Source organism: Danio rerio, chromosome 4 (assembly GCF_049306965.1).
Source record: "Danio rerio strain Tuebingen ecotype United States chromosome 4, GRCz12tu, whole genome shotgun sequence".
In the NCBI taxonomy this organism is placed as follows: Eukaryota; Metazoa; Chordata; class Actinopteri; order Cypriniformes; family Danionidae; genus Danio; species Danio rerio.
Genome location: NC_133179.1, coordinates 37,121,892 through 37,144,658, shown reverse-complemented (window position 1 = coordinate 37,144,658; position 22,767 = coordinate 37,121,892). Strand labels below are relative to the sequence as shown.

At 46.6% G+C, this 22,767-nt stretch overlaps 15 non-coding genes across 15 annotated transcripts; all 15 read right to left on the bottom strand.

Moving 5' to 3' along the window:
- Positions 1 to 4,379: 4,379 nt before the first annotated feature.
- trnag-gcc (transfer RNA glycine (anticodon GCC)) lies at positions 4,380 to 4,450 on the bottom strand. Its single transcript has one exon. It is a non-coding gene; the product is annotated as a tRNA-Gly (tRNA).
- Positions 4,451 to 4,697: 247 nt separating this feature from the next.
- Positions 4,698 to 4,768, bottom strand: trnag-ucc (transfer RNA glycine (anticodon UCC)). The gene has a single exon. It is a non-coding gene; the product is annotated as a tRNA-Gly (tRNA).
- A 406-nt stretch (positions 4,769 to 5,174) lies between these two features.
- On the bottom strand, positions 5,175 to 5,245 carry trnag-gcc (transfer RNA glycine (anticodon GCC)). The gene has a single exon. It is a non-coding gene; the product is annotated as a tRNA-Gly (tRNA).
- Positions 5,246 to 5,810: 565 nt separating this feature from the next.
- Positions 5,811 to 5,881, bottom strand: trnag-gcc (transfer RNA glycine (anticodon GCC)). Its single transcript has one exon. It is a non-coding gene; the product is annotated as a tRNA-Gly (tRNA).
- Positions 5,882 to 6,128: 247 nt separating this feature from the next.
- Positions 6,129 to 6,199, bottom strand: trnag-ccc (transfer RNA glycine (anticodon CCC)). The gene has a single exon. It is a non-coding gene; the product is annotated as a tRNA-Gly (tRNA).
- A 1,996-nt stretch (positions 6,200 to 8,195) lies between these two features.
- Positions 8,196 to 8,266, bottom strand: trnag-gcc (transfer RNA glycine (anticodon GCC)). The gene has a single exon. It is a non-coding gene; the product is annotated as a tRNA-Gly (tRNA).
- Positions 8,267 to 10,088: 1,822 nt separating this feature from the next.
- trnag-gcc (transfer RNA glycine (anticodon GCC)) lies at positions 10,089 to 10,159 on the bottom strand. Its single transcript has one exon. It is a non-coding gene; the product is annotated as a tRNA-Gly (tRNA).
- A 247-nt stretch (positions 10,160 to 10,406) lies between these two features.
- On the bottom strand, positions 10,407 to 10,477 carry trnag-ccc (transfer RNA glycine (anticodon CCC)). The gene has a single exon. It is a non-coding gene; the product is annotated as a tRNA-Gly (tRNA).
- A 7,900-nt stretch (positions 10,478 to 18,377) lies between these two features.
- trnag-gcc (transfer RNA glycine (anticodon GCC)) lies at positions 18,378 to 18,448 on the bottom strand. Its single transcript has one exon. It is a non-coding gene; the product is annotated as a tRNA-Gly (tRNA).
- A 566-nt stretch (positions 18,449 to 19,014) lies between these two features.
- trnag-ccc (transfer RNA glycine (anticodon CCC)) lies at positions 19,015 to 19,085 on the bottom strand. The gene has a single exon. It is a non-coding gene; the product is annotated as a tRNA-Gly (tRNA).
- Positions 19,086 to 19,332: 247 nt separating this feature from the next.
- trnag-gcc (transfer RNA glycine (anticodon GCC)) lies at positions 19,333 to 19,403 on the bottom strand. The gene has a single exon. It is a non-coding gene; the product is annotated as a tRNA-Gly (tRNA).
- A 718-nt stretch (positions 19,404 to 20,121) lies between these two features.
- Positions 20,122 to 20,192, bottom strand: trnag-gcc (transfer RNA glycine (anticodon GCC)). The gene has a single exon. It is a non-coding gene; the product is annotated as a tRNA-Gly (tRNA).
- An 89-nt stretch (positions 20,193 to 20,281) lies between these two features.
- On the bottom strand, positions 20,282 to 20,352 carry trnag-ccc (transfer RNA glycine (anticodon CCC)). Its single transcript has one exon. It is a non-coding gene; the product is annotated as a tRNA-Gly (tRNA).
- Positions 20,353 to 20,917: 565 nt separating this feature from the next.
- Positions 20,918 to 20,988, bottom strand: trnag-gcc (transfer RNA glycine (anticodon GCC)). Its single transcript has one exon. It is a non-coding gene; the product is annotated as a tRNA-Gly (tRNA).
- An 88-nt stretch (positions 20,989 to 21,076) lies between these two features.
- On the bottom strand, positions 21,077 to 21,147 carry trnag-gcc (transfer RNA glycine (anticodon GCC)). The gene has a single exon. It is a non-coding gene; the product is annotated as a tRNA-Gly (tRNA).
- Positions 21,148 to 22,767: the final 1,620 nt, after the last annotated feature.

Genomic DNA, 22,767 nt, shown 5'->3' with positions numbered 1-22,767 from the left:
TCACATCAGCTTCTTTACATAACACCAACATTTTTTAAAATTTCTCCACATTCAATAAACCGCTTGCATTCCATAATAAAATGTTTAAAAACATGATGAAAGATATTAAAATATTAAAACCACCCGTTATTTTCAGTCTCATCCTCTACATCTGCATACCAATTTTTGTCACTGAACTAACAGCCCCTTCCATAAAAGAAACACACATTAAATTCATGTTAAAAATAAATAAAATGGTTTAAAAAACATTATTTCTCATCATCTTCTTCTGTAGTGGTTTTCTTGGTTTTTCTCTTACTAAATCAAACTCAGTCTGGAGGTTATGAACATCAGAAGAATATACTTTATTGTCGACAACAAAGGAGAATTTTCAGGAGACCCCCAGTAGCATCCCTGTCTGAAAAGTTCTGTCCCACTCATGCCCTGGCCTTATCCTAAATACCCCTTTACATCCGTTGTTTTCCTTTGTTCTCCATATATTACACAAGATCCCTCCTAGTTTAGCCCTTGACTCCAAATTCCACCTCTGTCATCTGTTTACACATGTGTTGCTCTATTCTTATCCATTTCCTGAGACACATTAGTTGTTTACTCAGGCTTTGTCCCGCTCTCTTCTCATCCACTTCTTTTTATGACCTTTTCTACATTCTTTTAATGGTATGCAAGTCTACAAGCAGATTATACACATACAATTTGAATATATAGATTAACTTCACACTCCAAAGAGCACAAAATCCACCTCACTTCCAGCCCTCTGAACACTTCATACCTATTTACATTTTTTACTCGCACCTTTTTCAACATCTTTTTTCTTGCACTGTCCACATTTGGTTTTACCTTTATTGTTCTTCTTCTTATTAGTCCTCTTTCCACTTTGTTCTTCTCTACATAATCTGTCAGTTTTTCTCCATTACTTTCCATTTCTTCGGCTTGATCAGTCTTATTTTGTTCATCGTTTTCCACCATATTTAAAAAGTTTTTAAAACTGTCAGTTATTTTCATTTGTGTCCACTGTTCTTGTTCTGACGTCTGTTTTTCGTTCACATTTTTTCCTCTCTCTTCCCTTATGTTGTTTGTTTCCTCCTACATAACCCTTGTTTTTAAATCTTCTTCTTCCTTGTTTCTTTCATGCACCTGTCCGTCCTCTTGTTTTGCTCCCCATTCTTCCTCTCCTTCCATCCAACATTCACACTTGTTTAAAAATGGTTTAAATTCTGGACATTTGACATTATTACAATTCCTTGCAAAGTGTCCCTTTTCTTCACCTTTATAGCACTTAAAATCAGCGCAATCCATTAAAATGTGCTTTTTTTGTTTTATTTTTTTTTTTTTATTTAAAACATCATCACATTACATTAACATTTAAAAACTCCAGAAATTTCACAAAACAAATACATTAAAATAAACATTCTTCATAAAATAATATCCTCTTTGGGCATCTTCCACTTTAAACCATTTAAAACAACCTTGATCCGTCCTCAATGTCAGTGCCTGTGTAAACTCTTCTTTTTATTTTTGATATGGGATAAACTCCCCATCCTTCTAATTTTACTAAAATGTCTCTGTCATAAAGATAGACTGGCAGGTGCATGAAAGAAACAACATAATCCCTGTTTTGCAGCTTTTTGATTTTAACAGTTCATTTCCTTAATCAACAGTTCATAGATCAATTCCTCACATGTTTCTTGCTTTTCCATAGTTAGTTCAAACTCTTTTCCTTGCCTCAGTCTCAAAGCCAGAATCTTCCCATGACCACACTTGTCTGTCACTGCTTTAATGATGTCCACAGCTCTTACCTCATTTACTTCTTCGGCATTCACTATTACTGTTACTTCTTTTAAATATTTTTTTCCACCAAGTTTTTCCTTTGTCCAGCTCGTTGTCTATCGTCCAGTCCATTGTCGTTAACCATTCTTGTCCCTCCATTCAGTCTAGTTTCATTTACCAAGAAAGTCTCTGCATCCAGCCCAGTTTCGTTTGCCACAGAACCGTCCATTTTATGCCCAGGAAAAGTGAAAAAAAAAAAAACACCCTCCAGTTAGCAAGATGCTGCTCTCAGGTGGTTTAAAAAAATAAAATAAAATAGACTCTATTTCACTTCACAAAAACAACACAAACAAACAAAACAAATATTCTAAAATGAAGGAGACCCTGTCTTTGAACTGCAGCTGTTCACTCCCTGTATCGCTCACTAGTGTCCTCTACTGTTCCCAGGGTGGTACGGCTATAAGCAGGCAAGAATTCTACCACTGAGCCACCAATGTTGACACATGTCTTTCCTTGCCTTTTTGGTGTGTGAGTGCTGCAAGGCTGTTACATGCAGCTGGAAGAGGAGCAACACAAAACATGAACTGCATTGGCCAAGAATCAGACCCCGGTCTCCTGCATGGGAGGCGAGAATTCAACCACTGAACCACCATTGCTGCCTCACATGTTCACCTGCCCTTGTGGGCTCCGAGTGCTGCCAGGCGGTTACATGCAGCTGGAAGGGGAGCAACATAAATTGCATTGGCCAGGAATCAACACAAATCCACAAATGCTGACCTGCTTATTATTTTGCCATTGGCCGGGAATCGGACACGAATCTCCCACGTGGCAGGTGAGAATTGTGTGTAAGCAAGGCGCAACTCTGCGCAGGAGTTTAGACCGGGTTTGTTTTGGTCTAATGAAAAATCTATTTTAGTTTCTCAAAATAGCAACGCGCCAGCAGTGCGCCTCAGAACACCTTCTTTTTTAGACCAGAACGCCTATGGGTGCACATATGAGCGCTAATGCATTTGCTATTTAAACAGCGTAGCGCAACGTCTCAAAACGACTCTTGTGTCAAGCTTAAACTAGCAATATACTGTTGCGCCGCGCGTATGATAGGGCACTAAACCATCAATGCTGAAACACATGTTATCCTACCCTAGTGGGGTGTGATTGCTGCTATGCTGTTACATGCAGCTGGAAGAGTAGCAACACAGACCAGCAACTGCATTGGCTGGCAATCAGACCCATTTCCTCCACAAGGCGGGCGAAAATTCTACCACTGAAACACCAAAGCTGGCACATATGTTCTTTTGCCCTTGTGGGGAGTCAGTGCTGCAAGATAGTTACATGTAGCTGGAAGCCACACAAAACAGCAACTGCACTAGACGGGAATCGAGCTCATGTGTCCCGCATGGCAGGCGAGAATTCTACCACTGAACCACCAATACGGATATACTCATATTGCTGCCCTAGTGGGGTGTGATTGCTACAAGGCTGTTACCCAGAGCTGGAAGAGTAGCATCACAAAACAGTAATTGCATTAGCCGAGAAGTAAACCTGGGTCTCCCACGTGACAGGTGAGAATTCTACCACTGAACCACCAATGCTAATCCATGTTGTTTCTTGCCTTTGTGTTGTGTGAGAGCTAAAAGGCCGTCAACCAGAGCTGGAACAGGAGCCACACAAAACCGCAAATGTTATTGCCGTGAATCGACACCAGGCCTCCCGCGTGGCAAGTGAGAATTCTACCACTGAACCACCAATGCTGATATGCTCATACTGCTGTCCTAGTGGAGTGTGATTGCTGCTAGGCTGTTACACAAAGCTTGAAGAGTAGGAGCACAAAACAGGATTTGCATTGGCCGGGAATCAGACCCGGGTCTCCCGCATGGCAGACGACTTCTACCACTGAACCACCAATGCTGATATGCACATACTACTGTCCTAGTGGGGTGTGATTGCTGCAAGGCTGTTACCCGGAGCTGGAAGAGTAGCAACACTAAACAGGGTTTGCATTGGCCAGGGTCTCCCGCGTGGCAGGCTAGAATTCTACAAGGGAACCACCAATGCTGATATGCTCATACTGCTGTCCTAGTGGGGTGTGATTGCTGCAAGGCTGTTACCCAGAGCTGGAAGAGTAGCAACACAAAACAGGAATTGCATTGGCCGGAAAACGGACACGGATCTCCCGCGTCACAAACAGGAATTTTACCACTGAACCACCAACGCTGATACGCTCATACTGCTGTTCTAGTGGGTTGTGATTGCTGCAAGGCTATTACCCAGAGCTGGAAGAGTAGCAACACAAAACAGGGTTTGCATTGGCCAGGAACCGGACCAGGGTCTCCCACGTGGCAGGCAAGAATTCTACCAGGGAACCACCAATGCTGATATGCTCATACTGCTGTCCTAGTGGGGTGTGATTGCTGCAAGGATGTTACCCAGAGCTGGAAGAGAAGCAATACAAAAAGGGAACTGGGTTGGCCAGGAATCGGACCCAGGTCTCCTGTGTGGGAGGCGAGAATTCTACCACTAAACCACCAACGCTGATATGCTCATACTGCTGTCCTAGTGGGGTGTGAAGGCTGTTACCCAGAGCTGTAAAAGTGGCAACACAAAAGAGGATTTGCATTGGCCGGGAATGGGACCCGGGTCTCCCGCGTGGCAGGCGAGAATTCTACCACTGAACCACCAATGCTGATATGCTTATACAACTGTCCTAGTGGGGTGTGATTGCTGCAAGGCTGTTACCCAGAGCTGGAAGAGTTGCAACACAAAACAGGGTTTGCATTGGCCAGGAACCGGACCAGGGTTTCCCACGTGGCAGGCGAGAATTATACCACTGAACCACCAATGCTGATATGCTCATACTGCTGTACTAGTTGGGTGTGATTGCTGCAAGGCTGTTACCCAGAGCTGTAAGAGTAGCAACACAAAAGAGGATTTGCATTGGCTGGGAATCGAAACCTGGTCTCCCGCGTGGAAGGCGAGAATTCTACCACTGAACCACCAATGCTGTTATAATCATAAATCTGTCCTAGTGGGGTGTTATTGCTGCAAGGCTGTTACCCAGTGCTGGAAGAGTAGCAACACAAAACAGGAATTGCATTGGCCGGGAATCGGACACGGGTCTCCCGCATGGGAGGCGAGAATACTACCACTGAACCACCAATGCTGATATGCTCATACTGCTCTCCTAGTGGCGTGTGATTGCTGCTAGGCTGTTACCCAGAGCTGGAGGGGAAGCAACACAAAAAGGGAACTGCGTTGGCCGGGAATCAGACCCAGGTCTCCTGTGTGGGAGGTGAGAATTCTACCACTAAACCACCAATGCTGATAAGCACATACTGCTTTCCTAGTGGGGTGTGATTGCTGCAAGGCTGTTACCCAGAGCTGTAAGAGTAGCAACACAAAAGAGGATTTGCATTGGCCGGGAATCGGACCCGGGTCTCCCGCGTGGCAGGCGATAATTCTACCACTGAACCACCAATGCTGATATGCTTATACAACTGTCCTAGTGGGGTGTGATTGCTGCAAGGCTGTTACCCAGAGCTGGAAGAGTAGCAACACAAAACAGGGTTTGCATTGGCCAGGAACCGGACCAGGGTCTCCCACGTGGCAGGCGAGAATTCTACCACTGAACCACCAATGCTGATATGCTTATACAACTGTCCTAGTGGGGTGTGATTGCTGCAAGGCTGTTACCCAGAGCTTGAAGAGTTGCAACACAAAACAGGGTTTGCATTGGCCAGGAACCGGACCAGGGTCTCCCACGTGGCAGGCGAGAAGTCTACCAGTGAACCACCAATGCTGATATGCTCATACTGCTGTCCTAGTGGGTTGTGATTGCTGCAAGGCTGTTACCCAGAGCTGGAAGAGAAGCAACACAAAAAGGGAACTGCGTTGGCCGGGAATCGGACCCAGGTCTCCTGTGTGGGACGTGAGAATTCTACCACTAAACCACATACGCTGATATGCTCATACTGCTGTCCTAGTGGGGTGTGATTGCTGCAAGGCTGTTACCCAGAGCTGTAAGAGTAGCAACACAAAAGAGGATTTGCATTGGCCGGGAATCGGACCCGGGTCTCCCGCGTGGCAGGCGAGAATTCTACCACTGAACCACCAATGCTGATATGCTTATACAACTGTCCTAGTGGGGTTTGATTGCTGCAAGGCTGTTACCCAGAGCTGTAAGAGTAGCAACACAAAAGAGGATTTGCATTGGCTGGGAATCGAAACCGGGTCTCCCGCGCGGCAGGCGAGAATTCTACCACTGAACCACCAATGCTGTTATAATCATAAATCTGTCCTAGTGGGGTGTGATTGCTGCAAGGTTGTTACCCAGTGCTGCAAGAGTAGCAACACAAATCAGGAATTGCATTGGCCGGGAATCGGACACGGGTCTCCCGCATGGGAGGCAAGAATTCTACCACTGAACCACCAATGCTGATATGCTCATACTGCTCTCCTAGTGGGGTGTGATTGCTGCTAGGCTGTTACCCAGAGCTGGAAGGGAAGCAACACAAAAAGGGAACTGCGTTGGCTGGAAATCCGACCCAGGTCTCCTGTGTGGGAGGCGAGAATTCTACCACTAAACCACCAATGCTGATATGCTCATACTGCTTTCCTAGTGGGGTGTGATTGCTGCAAGGCTGTTACCCAGAGCTGTAAGAGTAGCAACACAAAAGAGGATTTGCATTGGCCGGGAATCGGACCCGGGTCTCCCGAGTGGCAGGCGAGAATTCTACCACTGAGCCACCAATGCTGATATGCTTATACAGCTGTCCTAGTGGGGGGTGATTGCTGCAAGGCTGTTACCCAGAGCTGGAAGAGTAGCAACACAAAACAGGGTTTGCATTGGCCAGGAACCGGACCAGGGTCTCCCACGTGGCAGGCGAGAATTCTACCACTAAACCACCAATGCTGATATGCTCATACTGCTTTCCTAGTGGGGTGTGATTGCTGCAAGGCTGTTACCCAGAGCTGTAAGAGTAGCAACACAAAAGAGGATTTGCATTGGCTGGGAATCGGACCCGGGTATCCCGCGTGGCAGGTGAGAATTCTACCACTGAACCACCAATGCTGATATGCTTATACAACTGTCCTAGTGGGGTGTGATTGCTGCAAGGCTGTTACCCAGAGCTGGAAGAGTTGCAACACAAAACAGGGTTTGCATTGGCCAGGAACCGGACAAGGGTCTCCCACATGGCAGGCGAGAATTCTACCAGTGAACCACCAATGCTGATATGCTCATACTGCTGTCCTAGTGGGGTGTGATTGCTGCAAGGCTGTTACCCAGAGCTGGAAGAGAAGCAACACAAAAAGGGAACTGCGTTGGCCGGGAATCGGACCCAGGTCTCCTGTATGGGACGCGAGAATTCTATCACTAAACCACCAATGCTGATATGCTCATACTGCTGTCCTAGTGGGGTGTGATTGCTGCAAGGCTGTTACCCAGAGCTGTAAGAGTAGCAACACAAAAGAGGATTTGCATTGGCCGGGAATCAGACCCGGGTCTCCTCCGTGGCAGGCGAGAATTCTACCACTGAACCACCAATGCTGATATGCTTATGCAACTGTCCTAGTGGGGTGTGATTGCTGCAAGGCTGCTACCCAGAGCTGGAAGAGTTGCAACACAAAACAGGATTTGCAATGGCCAGGAATCGGACCCGGGTCTCCTGCGTGGCAGGTGAGAATTCTACCAGTGAACCACCGCTGCTGATATGCTCATACTGCTGTACTAGTTGGGTGTGATTGCTGCAAGGCTGTTACCCAGAGCTGTAAGAGTAGCAACACAAAAGAGGATTTGCATTGGCTGGGAATCGAAACCGGGTCTCCCACGCGGCAGGCGAGAATTCTACCACTGAACCACCAATGCTGTTATAATCATAAATCTGTCCTAGTGGTGTGTGATTCCTGCAAGGCTGTTACCCAGTGCTGGAAGAGTAGCAACACAAATCAGGAATTGCTTTGGCCGGGAATCGGACACGGGTCTCCCGCATGGGAGGCAAGAATTCTACCACTGAACCACCAATGCTGATATGCTCATACTGCTCTCCTAGTGGGGTGTGATTGCTGCTAGGCTGTTACCCAGAGCTGGAAGGGAAGCAACACAAAAAGGGAACTGCGTTGGCTGGGAATCAGACCCAGGTCTCCTGTGTGGGAGGCGAGAATTCTACCACTAAACCACCAATGCTGATATGCTCATACTGCTTTCCTAGTGGGGTGTGATTGCTGCAAGGCTGTTACCCAGAGCTGTAAGAGTAGCAACACAAAAGAGGATTTGAATTGGCCGGGAATCGGACCCGGGTCTCCTGCGTGGCAGGCGAGAATTCTACCACTGAGCCACGAATGCTGATATGTTTATACAGCTGTCCTAGTGGGGTGTGATTGCTGCAAGGCTGTTACCCAGAGCTGGAAGAGTAGCAACACAAAACAGGATTTGCATTGGCCGGGAAACGGACCCGGGTCTCCCGCATGGCAGGCGAGAATTCTACCACTGAACCACCAATGCTGATATGCTTATACAACTGTCCTAGTGGGGTGTGATTGCTGCAAGGCTGTTACCCAGAGCTGGAAGAATAGCAACACAAAACAGGGTTTGCATTGGCCAGGACCCGGACCAGGGTCTCCCACATGGCAGGCGAGAATTCTACCAGTGAACCCCCAATGCTGATATGCTCATACTGCTGTCCTAGTGGGGTGTGATTGCTGCAAGGCTGTTACCCAGAGCTGGAAGATTAGCAACACAAAACAAGAATTGCATTGGCCAGGAATCAGACCCGGGTCTCCCACGTGGCAGGCGAGAATCCTACCACTGAACCACCAATGCTCATATGCTTATATTGCTGCCCTAGTGGGGTGTAACCTCTGCAAGGCTGTTACCCAGAGCTGGAAGAGAAGCAACAAAAAACAGGAATTGAATTGGCCGGAAAACAGACCTCCCGCGTCACAAATGGGACCACCAACACTGATATGCTCATACTGCTGTCCTAGTGGGTTGTGATTGCTACCCAGTAGGGGCTGTTACCCAAAGCTGGAAGATTAGCAACACAGAAGAGGAATTGCATTGGCCAGGAATAAGACCCGGGTCTCCCGCGTGGGAGGCGAGAATTCTACCACTGAACCACCAATGCTGTTATAATCATAAATCTGTCCTAGTGGGGTGTGATTGCTGCAAGGCTGTTACCCAGTGCTGGAAGAGTAGCAACACAAAATAGGAATTGCATTAGCCGGGAATCGGACCCGGGTCTCCCGCGTGGGAGGTGAGAAATCTACCACTGAACCACCAATGTTGATATGCTAATTCTGCTCTCCTAGTGGGGTGTGATTGCTGCAAGGCTGTTACCCAGAGCTGGAAGAGAAGCAACACAAAAAGGGAACTGTGTTGGCCGGGAATTGGACCCAGGTCTCCTGTGTGGGAGGCAAGAATTCTACCACTAAACCACCAATGCTGATATGCTCATACTGCTGTCCTAGTGGGGTGTGATTGCTGCAAGGCTGTTACCCAGAGCTGTAAGAGTAGCAATATAAAAGAGGATTTGTATTAACCGGGAATCAGACCCAGGTCTCCTGCGTGGCAGGCGACAGTTCTACCACTGAACCACCAATGCTGATATGCTTATACTGCTGCCCTAGTGAGGTGTGACTGCTGCAAGGCTGTTACCCAGAGCTGTAAGAGTAGCAACACAAAAGAGGAGTTGCATTGGCCAGGAATCGGACCCAGGTCTCCCGCGTGGCAGGCGAGAATTCTACCACTGATTCACCAATGCTGATATGCTCATACTGCTGTCCTAGTGGGGTGTGATTGCTGCAAGGCTGTTACCCAGAGCTGGAATATTAGCAACACAAAACAAGAATTGCATTGGCCAGGAATCGGACCCTGGTCTCCCGCGTGGGAGGCGAGAATTCTACCACTGAACCATTAATGCTGATATACTCATGCTGCTGTCCTAGTGGGTTGTGATTGCTGCAAGGCTGTTACCCAGAGCTGGAAGAGTAGCAACACAAAAAGAAATTGCATTGACCGGGAATCGGACCCGGATCTACCGCGTGGCAGGCAAGAAGTCTACCACTGAACCACCAATGCTGACATGCTCATACTGCTCTCCTAGTGGGGTGTGATTGCTGCAAGGCTGTTACCCAGAGCTGGAAGAGAAGCAACACAAAAAGGGAACTGCGTTGGCCGGAAATCGGACCCAGGTCTCCTGTATGGGAGGCGACAATTCTACCACTAAACCACCTCTGCTGATATGCTCATACTGCTGTCCTAGTGGGGTGTGATTGCTGCAAGGCTGTTACCCAGAGCTGGAAGAGTAGCAACACAAAAGAGGAGTTGCATTGGCCGGGAATCGGACCCGGGTCTCCTGCGTGGCAGGCGAGAATTCTACCACTGAACCACCAATGCTGACATGCTTATACAACTGTCCTAGTGGGGTGTGATTGCTGCAAGGCTGTTACCCAGAGCTGGAAGAGTAGCAACATCAAAGAGGATTTGCATTGGCCCGGAATCGAACTCAGGTCTCCCGCCTGGCAGGCGAGAATTCCACCACTGAACCAACAATGCTGTTATAATCAGAAATCTGTCCTAGTGGGGTGTGATTGCTGCAAGGCTGGTACACAGTGCTGGAAGAGTAGCAACACAAAACAGGAATAGCATTGGCCGGGAATCGGACGCAGGTCTCCCGCATGGGAGGCGAGAATTCTACCACTGAACCACCAATGCTGATATGCTCATACTGCTCTCCTAGTGGGGTGTGATTGCTGAAAGACTGTTACCCAGAGCTGGAAGAGAAGCAACACAAAAAGGGAACTGCGTTGGCCGGGAATCGGACCCGTGTCTCCCGCGTGGCAGGCGAGAATTCTACCAGTGAACCACCACTGCTGATATGCTCATACTATTGTCCTAGTTGGGTGTGATTGCTGCAAGGCTGTTACCCAGAGCTGGAAGAGTAGTGTAACTACCCGCCGGTTAATAAAACACTCCAAGCTTCCAAATACTGATGTCCATATGGATTTTCTTTATTGAACACCGTGAAAACTAAATGATAAACAAATAAACAAACCAAATGTTTCACACAAACACAGATCAAAAGGACATCAAAATAATATATAAACAATGTTTAGTTTACCGTGTTGGCCTGATAACCAGCTGTAGAATACGCAGGAACATTAAACAGGTGCTTGCATTGAGATCTCACTATCCTGAGTGACCATACAAACTCTCGCTGGTTAAATCAATCAATGAGAATCATGTGACTTCCCACTCAGGCCAACCGGAAACAAAGAAATTAGTAACAAACATATACCAATACACATTCAAATAATGAAATTCAAAACAATAAACAAAATTACAAGCTGACCAATCAGCGTCAGCTACACTCCCACCAAATTACCTTTGACTTCAGAAATTAATAATACAGTCAATGGCAATTTTCAAACCTTAACACCATACCAACTCAATTCATAATTTATATGTTCTAATTAAAAATCTACATTTTATTAAAGTACTCAATTTTTATTATTATTTATTTATATTTTTAAATACACATTCTAGTTAAAATTGATAATTACTTTAATACTCAATTTATCCACAGTATAAAGGTTATATTACAAAATGAGGGCTTCATACCCAAGTAATTTAATGAAACTATAGAGCATTTCAATTTTTAAACTCTGCTCACCAGTACTATTAACTTTTGAATTGGACTCTGGTCAAACTGATATGTATGATTACAAGGCATCTTTCCTGATTCCAGGTTGAGTACATGCAACACTTCCATAAAGGCATCCTGTTGTACAAGTGGAACACTTCACTCCTAAAGGTTCTGACATCTTCACCTTCTTTGCATGTCTGTGAAACTGGGCAATAACGTTTAAAACTGTAGTCCATTTTGAGACCAGTGATGGTTGCTGTAGAAAATCACTTTGCATTTTAACATCAGTTTTTAATACTTGAACATCCTTTACCTCTGGGCCTCCCACCAATAAGCCTTGCTTAACCATCACTTCACCTTTCCAAAAGAATTTCTTGCCACTTCCACTCCTTTCAAACCGGTTACCTCCTCCCAGTATTTTCTCATACCCAAACTGCTTTCCGTAAGCCTTCTTTCCCCAGTCAGCAGACTTAAAACTCTTACGTTGGGGACGGCCCTTCCCCTGTGACATCTTCCTCTTTTTGAAGTGTTTTGATGACTTGCCAGGGCAGTGTTTCCATTTAAGGTGCTTTAATCGTATTAATGCGAGACTTTTATTACAGCCACCATCATTCTGATTAACACCTTCGGTTATACAGTGCAGAAACTGAACATCTTCCTGTGATATAATCTTCTCTCCCAATCGAGTATCTGCAAAATCCATTTCCGATGATCTGATGACAGCAGCAGGTGTCACAGGATAAAGCTCCTGGATTGATATACGTTGGCATAAGCCAGTCACATTCACCTTTGTACAGTGTGGAGTACCCCCCACAATGCTCCAGCCCAGGTCAGTCTTGATGGCATAAGGCTCTTCATCACCTCCACTGATGACCTGTCGAGGTGCCAATGCTCTAGAGCAATCATAACCAATAAGGAGACCTACTCCACAATCCATTTGTGCAGGCATTTCATCAGCAATCTTTGCTAGATGTCTCCATCTTTTAGCAGTTTCACAGGTAGGAACATGTGTCCGTTCAAAGGGAATGAAGTCCCTCTTATAAGCAGGAGGCAAACAGAATGAACTATCTGAAAAGAACCCTCTAACTTGGAGTCTGCAAACTCTCTGGCTCTCTACAATATGATCCTTTCCCAACATAGTGGACAGCTTCAATTTTACTGGATCTGTTGTTACCTGCAATCGCTCACATATCTCTTGATCAATGAAAGTGTGACTGCTTTGTGTATCTAATAAAGCATATACAAGTATTTCCTTCTCAGAATTAGATGAAGACAACCATACAGGAACAATCATGGATGTTAAACCTTTTTCTCCACCATTCATACAACATAAAGAGGATGTACTTTCTTCAACTTGTGAAACACCCTGAGTAGTTGGCTTATCTGTTATCTGACGATCTTCATGCAGCGGAGTGGGGTGGTGCCTCTTGCATACAGCACATATGGCCCTGTTTCTACAGTCCCTGGAGAAATGTCCTTTTCTCAAGCATGCAAAACACAACTTATTCTCCATAATAAACCCTCTCTTTTCCATTGCAGTCTTCTCTGTTAGATCTTGACATTTATAGATTGAGTGTCCCTCTCCACAAAACAAACATTCGACTGAACTTGCACCAAGCACTAATGTACTCCTTAAATTGGACGCCTTAGAATTGCTAGAATCAGCCAAATCACATGCTCCATCTACATTGTCCGTAGTGGTTGCCAACGAGCTTATCCTAGGATGCTTTATCTCCTTAATTGAATTCCCATCAGATGTCTTTGATGCATACAAAGATGACACAGGATTGCATGCTATGCGTGCTTCCTTAGAGATAAACGAAACAAAGGTGCAAAAGCTTGGGTATTCTTTGTTCAAGTCCAACTGTTCTGTGACATAACGGTTCCACCTATGAATCACCCAATTGGGAAGTTTAAGCAATATCTTCTGGTTCTCCTCACAGTCGTTCAGCACATTAAGACTCTTGACGTGTGGCATGGCATCACTGCATGATTGCAAAAAATCACTGAACTCTCTTAATTTAACGTATTCGGATGCACCAATCTTGGGCCATTTACTAAGTTTCTCTCTAAAGGCACGTTGTACCACGAAGGAGTGACCATATCTGGCATTTAACTTTTCCCATGCTTGCTGATAAGCTTGATCATCTTTTCTATAAAAGGTGCCTTCAAGAACTGATTTGGCTTCACCATCAATATACCTTTGCAAATAGAAGAGTCTGTCTGCTGAATTTGGACACCGTCTTTCTATAAGTGACTTAAACATTATGCTCCATTCTATAAACTTAAGTGGGTCACCGAAAAATACAAAAGGTTCTGGAACAGGAAGACGGGATAAGGCCACTGACTCTTGTAATGTCTGTGTGACAGATACTTTACTTTCTGGGTCTTGTTTATCCAAATCTGGTGTGTTAGAATCAGGAAGAATAAGGTTACTCACATCTGCGCAGGCTGAACCACATTGCTGGCTGTTCATTCTTAATTTCCTCTTCAGTGTACACTCGAAGTCTTGCTTCCATGACCTCAACATCTCTGCGATTTTCAAGTTTCTTTAATCGCTGCCTATGCTCATTGATATCGGCCTCCATTTCAATTTCAGCTTTCTTTGCGGCCAACAAAGCAGCAGCCTCTGCTCTCTTACCAGAAATGCTTAAAGATTCTGAAAGTGGTTTTGAATGATTACTAAGAGCTGCAGCTCTAGACACTGTAGATCCATAAATGGACCTCGCATACTCACAGTCCAGCAGCATACGCAGTCTTGCCTTCTCCGCTTCAGCATCAAACTCTATGCCATCTTCTACCAGGCGTACCCTCATTATCTTCAGCAAGTCTGCAGTAACAGCTGAACATGCATCAATTTTCCTCCTAATTTCTTGACTTGGTACTACTTGAGATCGAATGTTATCATACAACACTTTCATGTCAGACTCTTTCTTCTCAACCTCATCCATCATATCATACAAATCACTTTCAGAACACTCATGCTTCAGTTTAAAACGAACATCTCTTACATGAATCTTCCAACTCTCATATGCAGTTATAAACTTCTTTTTCTTCTGGATCAACTCTTGCTCCTTCAACTCCTGCATCTTTGGTGTCAAAAACTTGTCACGGGAAGATTTTCTAACCTCATTTACCGTTGATGAACCAGAATTAAGTTCTTTAAACCTCACCTCAGATTTTTCAGTGCATGTGGTACATAATGTATAGCGATTTCTCACAGTGCCCTCAATTTCATATACATCATCCATTAAAACTTGCTCTTGTAATAAACATTCATTTTGTTCAGCTGACTCATCTTGAACAGACATTTTTTTTGTTTGTTTTTGTCAATTATTTTCTATGTGCACACACTTTACACAACACAACCATGAGATTATTAAACACTCAAACTCACTTCAAAACAATACCCTTAATACTGTGAAATATTTACATGCATTTTAAAACCTTTTTTTCTACAAAAAGTTAATATCTATGTTAACCCTTAAACATTGATACAGTCACAGCAATTTCAAACCATTACCATCAGCACATATTTTTCCTCTCTCTCTCTGGTTATAAGCAACTTTACCTTTAAACAACTTGGATCCAACTCTTTAAAACATCAACTTTTCGCCAAAGACGGCATTCAAATACCACAGTCTGACCTGCTATGACGCCGATGAATGAGAGATGAATGAAAGGATCCGCCACGTGAGAAAGACGCCAAACTGCGCTCTGAATCTCGCTGCTGCCAACACCAAGGCAGCAGCTTGTATGACGTCACGAAACCAGTTCCTCACAGACCGCCGCTGCTAAATAGCTTCCACAGTCTCAGACTTTCACGGAGGAATCACGCGCCGAAAATAGCGTCCTCCGTCACCACTGAGGCAGCCCAGCCGCGCACAAAAGTCCGTCCAGAGATACGAGCTGCTCACCGTTGCTGTGCACCGCTGATAAACACCTTGGTAAGGTGGAATTTGGGCCACGTTTTCACTGTAACTACCCGCCGGTTAATAAAACACTCCACGCTTCCAAATACTGATGTCCATATGGATTTTCTTTATTGAACACCGTGAAAACTAAAAGATAAACAAATAAACAAACCAAATGTTTCACACAAATACAGATCAAAAGGACATCAAAATAAACAAATAATATATAAACAATGTTTAGTTTACCGTGTTGACCTGATAACCAGCTGTAGAATACGCAGGAACATTAAACAGGTGCTTGCATTGAGATCTCACTATCCTGAGTGACCATACAAACTCTCGCAGGTTAAATCAATCAATGAGAATCATGTGACTTCCCACTCAGGCCAACCGGAAACAAAGAAATTAGTAACAAACATATACCAATACACATTCAAATAATGAAATTCAAAACAATAAACAAAATTACAAGCTGACCAATCAGCGTCAGCTACAAGTAGCAACACAAAAAAGATATTGCATTGGCTGGGAATCGGACCCAGGTCTACCGCGTGGCAGGCAAGAAGTCTACCAGTGAACCACCACTGCTGATATGCTCATACTGCTCTCCTAGTGGGGTGTGATTGCTGCAAGGCTGTTACCCAGAGCTGTAAGAGTAGCAACACAAAAGAGGATGTGCCTTGGCCGGAAATCGGACCAGGGTCTCCCGCGTGGCAGGCGAGAATTCTACCACTAAATCACCAATGCTGATAGGCCTATACAACTGTCCTAGTGGGGTGTGATTGCTGCAAGGCTGTTACCCAGAGCTGGAAGAGTAGCAATACAAAACAGGGTTTGCATTTGCCAGGAACTGGACCAGGGTCTGCCACGTGGTAGGCGAGAATTCTACCACTGAACCACCAATGCTGATATGCTTATACTGCTCTCCTAGTAGGGTGTGATTGCTGCAAGGCTGTTACCCAGAGCTGGAAGAGTAGCAACACAAAACAGGATTGGCATTGGCCAGGAATCGGACCCGGGTCTCCCACATGGTAGGCGAGAATTCTACCAGTGAACCACCACTGCTGATATGCTCACACTGCTGTCCTAGTTGGGTGTGATTGCTGCAAGGCTGTTACCCAGAGCTGGAAGAGTAGCAACATCAAAGATGATTTGCATTGGCCCGGAATCGAACTCGGTTCTCCCGCCTGGCAGGCGAGAATTCTACCAGTGAACCACCAATGCTGATATGCTCATACTGCTGTCCTAGTGGGGTGTGATTGCTGCAAGGCTGTTACCCAGAGCTGGAAGATTAGCAACACAAAACAAGAATTGCATTGGCCAGGAATCGGACCCGGGTCTCCCGCGTGGGAGGTGAGAATTCTACCACTGAACCATTAATGCTGATATGCTCATGCTGCTGTCCTAGTGGGTTGTGATTGCTGCAAGGCTGTTACCCAGAGCTGAAAGAGTAGCAACACAAAAAAGAAATTGCATTGGCGGGGAATCGGACCCAGGTCTACCGCGTGGCAGGCAAGAAGTCTACCACTGAACCACCGATGCTGATATGCTCAAACATCTGTCCTAGTGGGGTGTGATTGCTGCAAGGCTGTTACCCGGAGCTGGAAGATAAACTACACAAAACAGGAATAGCATTGGCCGGGAATCAGACCCAGGTCTCCCGTGTGGGAGGCGAGAATTCTACCACTGAACCATTAATGCTGATAAGCTCATGCTGCTGTTCTAGTGGGTTGTGATTGCTGCAAGGCTGTAACCCAGAGCTGGAAGAGTAGCAACACAAAAAAGAAATTGCATTGGCCGGGAATCGGACCCAGGTCTACCACGTGGCAGGCGAGAATTCTACCACTGAACCTCCAATGCTGATATGCTCATACTGCTCTCCTAGTAGGGTGTGATTGCTGCAAGGCTGTTACCCAGAGCTGGAAGGGTAGCAACACAAAACAGGATTTGCATTGGCCAGAAATAGGACCCAGGTCTCCCGCGTGGCAGGCGAGAATTCTACCAGTGCACCACCACTGCTGATATGCTCATACTGCTGTCCTAGTTGGGTGTGATTGCTGCAAGGCTGTTACCCAGAGCTAGAAGAGTAGCAACACAAAAGAGGATTTGCATTGGCCAGCAATCGAACCCAGGTCTCCCGCGTGGCAGGCGAGAATTCTACCACTGAACCACCAATGCTGTTATAATCACAAATCTGTCCTAGTGGGGTGTGATTGCTGCAAGGCTGTTACCCAGTGCTGGAAGAGTAGCAACACAAAACAGTAATTCCATTGGCCGGGAATCGGACCCGAGTCTCCCGCGTGGGAGGTGAGAATTCTACCACTGAACCACCAATGCTGATATGCTTATATTGTTGCTCTAGTGGGGTGTGACTGCTGCAAGGCTGTTACCCAGAGCTGGAAGAGTAGCAACAAAAAACAGGAATTGAATTAGCCGGAAAACAGACCTCCCGCGTCACAAATGGGATTTTTACGACTGAACCACCAACGTTGATATGCTCATACTGCTGTCCTAGTGGGTTGTGATTGCTGCAAGGCTGTTACCCAGAGCTGAAAGAGTAGCAACATAAAACAGGATTTGCATATGCCGGAAATCGGACCTGGGTTTCCTGCGTGGGAGGCGAGAATTCTAACACTGAACCACCAATGCTGATATGCTCACACTGCTGTCCTAGTGGGGTGTGATTGCTGCAAGGCTGTTACCCAGAGCTGGAAGAGTAGCAACACAAAAGATGAATTCCATTGGCCGGTAATCGAATCCGGGTCTCCTGCGTGGGAGGCGAGAATTCTACCACTGAACCACCAATGCTGATATGCTCATCCTGCTGTCCTAGTGGGGTGTGATTGCTGCAAGGCTGTTACCCAGAACTGGAAGAGTTGCAACACAAGACAGAAATTGCATTGGCCAGGAATCGGACACAGGACTCCCGGGTGGGAGGCGAGAATTCTACCACTGAACCACCAATGCTGATATGCTTATACAACTGTCCTAGTGGGGTGTGATTGCTGCAAGGCTGTTACCCAGAGCTGAAAGAGTGGCAACACAAAACAGGATTTGCATTGGCCGGGAATCGGACCCGGGTCTCCCGCGTGGCAGGCAAGAATTCTACCACTGAACCACCAATGCTGATATGCCTAAATTGCTGCCCTAGTGGGGTGTGACTGCTGCAAGGCTGTTACCCAGAGCTGGAAAGGAAGCAACACAAAAGAGGATATGCATTGGCCGGGAATCGGACACGGGTCTCCCACGTGGCAGGCGAGAATTCCACCATTGAACCACCAAAGCTGATATGCTCATACATCTGTCCTAGTGGGGTGTGATTGCTGCAAGGCTGTTACCCAGAGCTGGAAGAGTAGCAACACAAAACAGGAATTGCATTGGCCAGGAATCGGACCCGGGTCTCCCGCGTGGCAGGCGAGAATTCTACCACTAAACCACCACTGCTAATATGCTCTGTTTGCTGTCCTAGTGGGTTGTGATTGCTGCACGGCTTTTATCCAGAGCTGGAAGAGTAGCAACACAAAACAGGAATTGCATTGGCTGGGAATCGGACCCGGGTCTACCGCGTGGCAGACGAGAATTCTACCACTGAACCACCAATGCTGATATGCTAATAGATCTGTCCTAGTGGGGTGTGATTGCTGCAAGGCTGTTACCCAGCGCTGGAAGAGTAGCAACACAAAAACAGGAATTGCATTGGCCGGGAATCGGACCCGGGTCTCCCGCGTGGGAGGCAAGAATGCTACCACTGAACCACCAATGCTGATATGCACATACTACTGTCCTAGTGGGGTGTGATTGCTGCAAGGCTGTTACACAGAGCTGGAAGAGTAGCAACACAAAACAGGATTTGCATTTGCCAGAAACCGGACCAGGGTCTCCCGCGTGGCAGGTGAGAATTCTACCAGGAAACCACCAATGCTGATATGCGCATACTGCTGTCCTAGTTGGGTGTGATTGCTGCAAGGCTGTTACCCAGAGCTGAAAGAGTAGCAACACAAAACAGGAATTGCATTGGCCGGGAATCGGACCCGGGTCTCCCGCGTGGCAGGCGAGAATTCTACCACTGAACCACCAATGCTGTTATAATCACAAATCTGTCCTAGTGGGGTGTGATTGCTGCAAGGCTGTTACCCAGTGCTGGAAGAGTAGCAACACAAAACAGGAATTGCATTGGCCGGGAATCGGACGAGGGTCTCCCGCGTGGGAGGCGAGAATTCTACCACTAAACCACCAATGCTGATATGCTCATACTGCTCTCCTAGTAGGGTGTGATTGCTGCAAGGCTGTTACCCAGAGCTGGAAGAGTAGCAACACAAAAAAGAAATTGCATTGGCCGGGAATCGGACCCAGGTCTACCGCGTGGCAGGCAAGAATTCTACCACTAAACCACCAATGCTGAAATGCTTGTATTGCTGCCCTAGTGGGGTGTGACTGCTGCAAGGCTGTTACCCAGAGCTGGAAGAGTAGCAACAAAAAACAGGAATTGAATTAGCCGGAAAACGGACCTCCCGCGTCCCAAATGAGATTTTTACGACTGAACCACCAACGCTGATATGCTCATACTGCTGTCCTAGTGGGTTGTGATTGCTGCAAGGCTGTTACCCAGAGCTGAAAGAGTAGCAACATAAAACATGATTTGCATATGCAGGGAATCGGACCTGGGTCTCCTGCTTGGGAGGCGAGAATTCTAACACTGAACCACCAATGCTGATATGTCTAAATTGCTGCCCTAGTGGGGTGTGACTGCTGCAAGGCTGTTACCCAGAGCTGGAAAGGAAGCAACACAAAACAGGAATTGCATTGGCCGGGAATCGGACCCGGGTCTCCCGCGTGGCAGACGAGAATTCTACCACTGAACCACCAATGCTGATATGCTTATATATCTGTCCTAGTGGGGTGTGATTGCTGCAAGGCTGTTACCCAGCGCTGGAAGAGTAGCAACACAAAAACAGGAATTGCATTGGCCGGGAATCGGACCCGGGTCTCCCGCGTGGGAGGCGAGAATGCTACCACTGAACCACCAATGCTGATATGCACATACTACTGTCCTAGTGGGGTGTGATTGCTGCAAGGCTGTTACACAGAGCCGGAAGAGTAGCAACACTAAACAGGATTTGCATTGGCCAGGAATCGGACCCAGGTCTACCGCGTGGCAGGCAAGAATTCTACCACTAAACCACCAATGCTGATATGCTTATATTGCTGCCCTAGTGGGGGGTGACTGCTGCAAGGCTGTTACCCAGAGCTGGAAGAGTAGCAACATAAAACATGATTTGCATATGCCAGGAATCGGACCTGGGTCTCCTGCTTGGGAGGCGAGAATTCTAACACTTAACCACCAATGCTGATATGCTCACACTGCTGTCCTAGTGGGGTGTGATTGCTGCAAGGCTGTTACCCAGAGCTGGAAGAGTAGCAACACAAAAGATGATTTCCATTGGCCGGTAATCAAATCCGGGTCTCCTGCGTGGGAGGCGAGAATTCTACCACTGAACCACCAAAGCTGATATGCTCATACGTCTGTCCTAGTGGGGTGTGATTGCTGCAAGGCTGTTACCCAGAGCTGGAAGAGTAGCAACACAAAACAGGTATTGCATTGGCCGGGAATCGGACCCGGGTCTCCCGCGTGGCAGGCAAGAATTCTACCACTGAACCACCAATGCTGATATGCCTAATTTGCTGCCCTAGTGGGGTGTGACTGCTGCAAGGCTGTTACCCAGAGCTGGAAAGGAAGCAACACAAAACAGGAATTGCATTGGCCGGGAATCGGACCCGGGTCTCCCGCGTGGCAGACGAGAATTCTACCACTGAACCACCAATGCTGATATGCTAATAGATCTGTCCTAGTGGGGTGTGATTGCTGCAAGGCTGTTACCCAGCGCTGGAAGAGTAGCAACACAAAAACAGGAATTGCATTGGCGGGGAATCGGACCCGGGTCTACCGCGTGGGAGGCGAGAATGCTACCACTGAACCACCAATGCTGATATGCACATACTATTGTCCTAGTGGGGTGTGATTGCTGCAAGGCTGTTACACAGAGCTGGAAGAGTAGCAACACAAAACAGGATTTGCATTTGCCAGGAACCGGACCCGGGTCCCCCGCGTGGCAGGTGAGAATTCTACCAGTGAACCACCAATGCTGATATGCGCATATTGCTGTCCTAGTTGGGTGTGATTGCTGCAAGGCTGTTACCCAGAGCTGAAAGAGTAGCAACACAAAACAGGAATTGCATTGGCCGGGAATCGGACCCGGGTCTCCAGCGTGGCAGGCGAGAATTCCACCACTGAACCACCAATGCTGATCCATGTTGTTCTTTGCCTTTGTGCTTTTTGGGTCCTAGGAGACAGCTCAAACTAGTCAAGCATGTCAGGTTGGCCGAGTGGACTAAGGCGCTGAGTTCAGGACGCAGTCTCTGCTAGAGGTGTTGGTTCAAACACCACATCTGACAAACCAAATTTTTGGCTACGCGTTCAGGCTCAGTTCTTTAACTCTTTGGCGCCATGTCCGAGTGATACAGTAACACTGACAAAGCACAGCATCAATCTCTTTGAGCCAAAGTTCATGCACCGTAGCAGTGTCCCTGGCAGACTTAATGGGCACTTTAGACTGTAGGTTTTAAGGCGTTTCCGATCAAAGTATTGTCCACAAAAACTCGAAGATGCATATGAAAAAAAAACAATGGACGAAGACTTTAATGCAAGTGAACCGAAAAGGGATCAAAAGAACTGTCTTGGAATGCCATGTAGTGGAATGTTCTGGGATGCCATTGATTTTTAAGGCAATGGGATTCGCAGGACTTTTCGTCAAATCCTCGCACAACGTTAATTCATGACATTTGACAGATCCACGCCGAACGTCAAGCGACAACGTGATAGGAATGGAGGCATCTTACCATCATTGCTTCAGACTCAGGAAATGTTCTTGGAACTTCACGCCGCCAGGCCTCCAGAGGAGCTGTAGCTTTTTTCGCCCTGGGGAAGCATGATCCACACGGAAGGGGATAAAAAATGCCACCCAGTCATCTAAGCGCTTCCATGTGCCAAAAGTTAGCACGCCATGTGAGGCTCGATCTCATCACCTTCAGATTATGAGACTGACGCGCTGCCTACTGGAGACAGCTCATACCAGTCAAGCATGTCAGGATGACAGAGCGGTCTAAAGCGCTGTGTTCAAGCTGGGGAAAAATTGTCCAACAAAGAAGGGCAAGAAGGGAAGAAAGGTGGGAAGAAAGAAAGAGAAAAAGGGAAGAAGAGGGGGAAAAATGAAGAAAAGAAAGGGTGAATTCTAAGCTTCCCAGACACGCCTTCCCTGCACCTGCTTTACGTCACGCATAGTGATACTGTTCTGTGTTAAAACAACGCAATTTGAGTTACATTGATTTCTATTGCAAGTGCTCACCAAGACCGGGGTTCGAATCCAGCTAAAGACGCTTTATTGTTA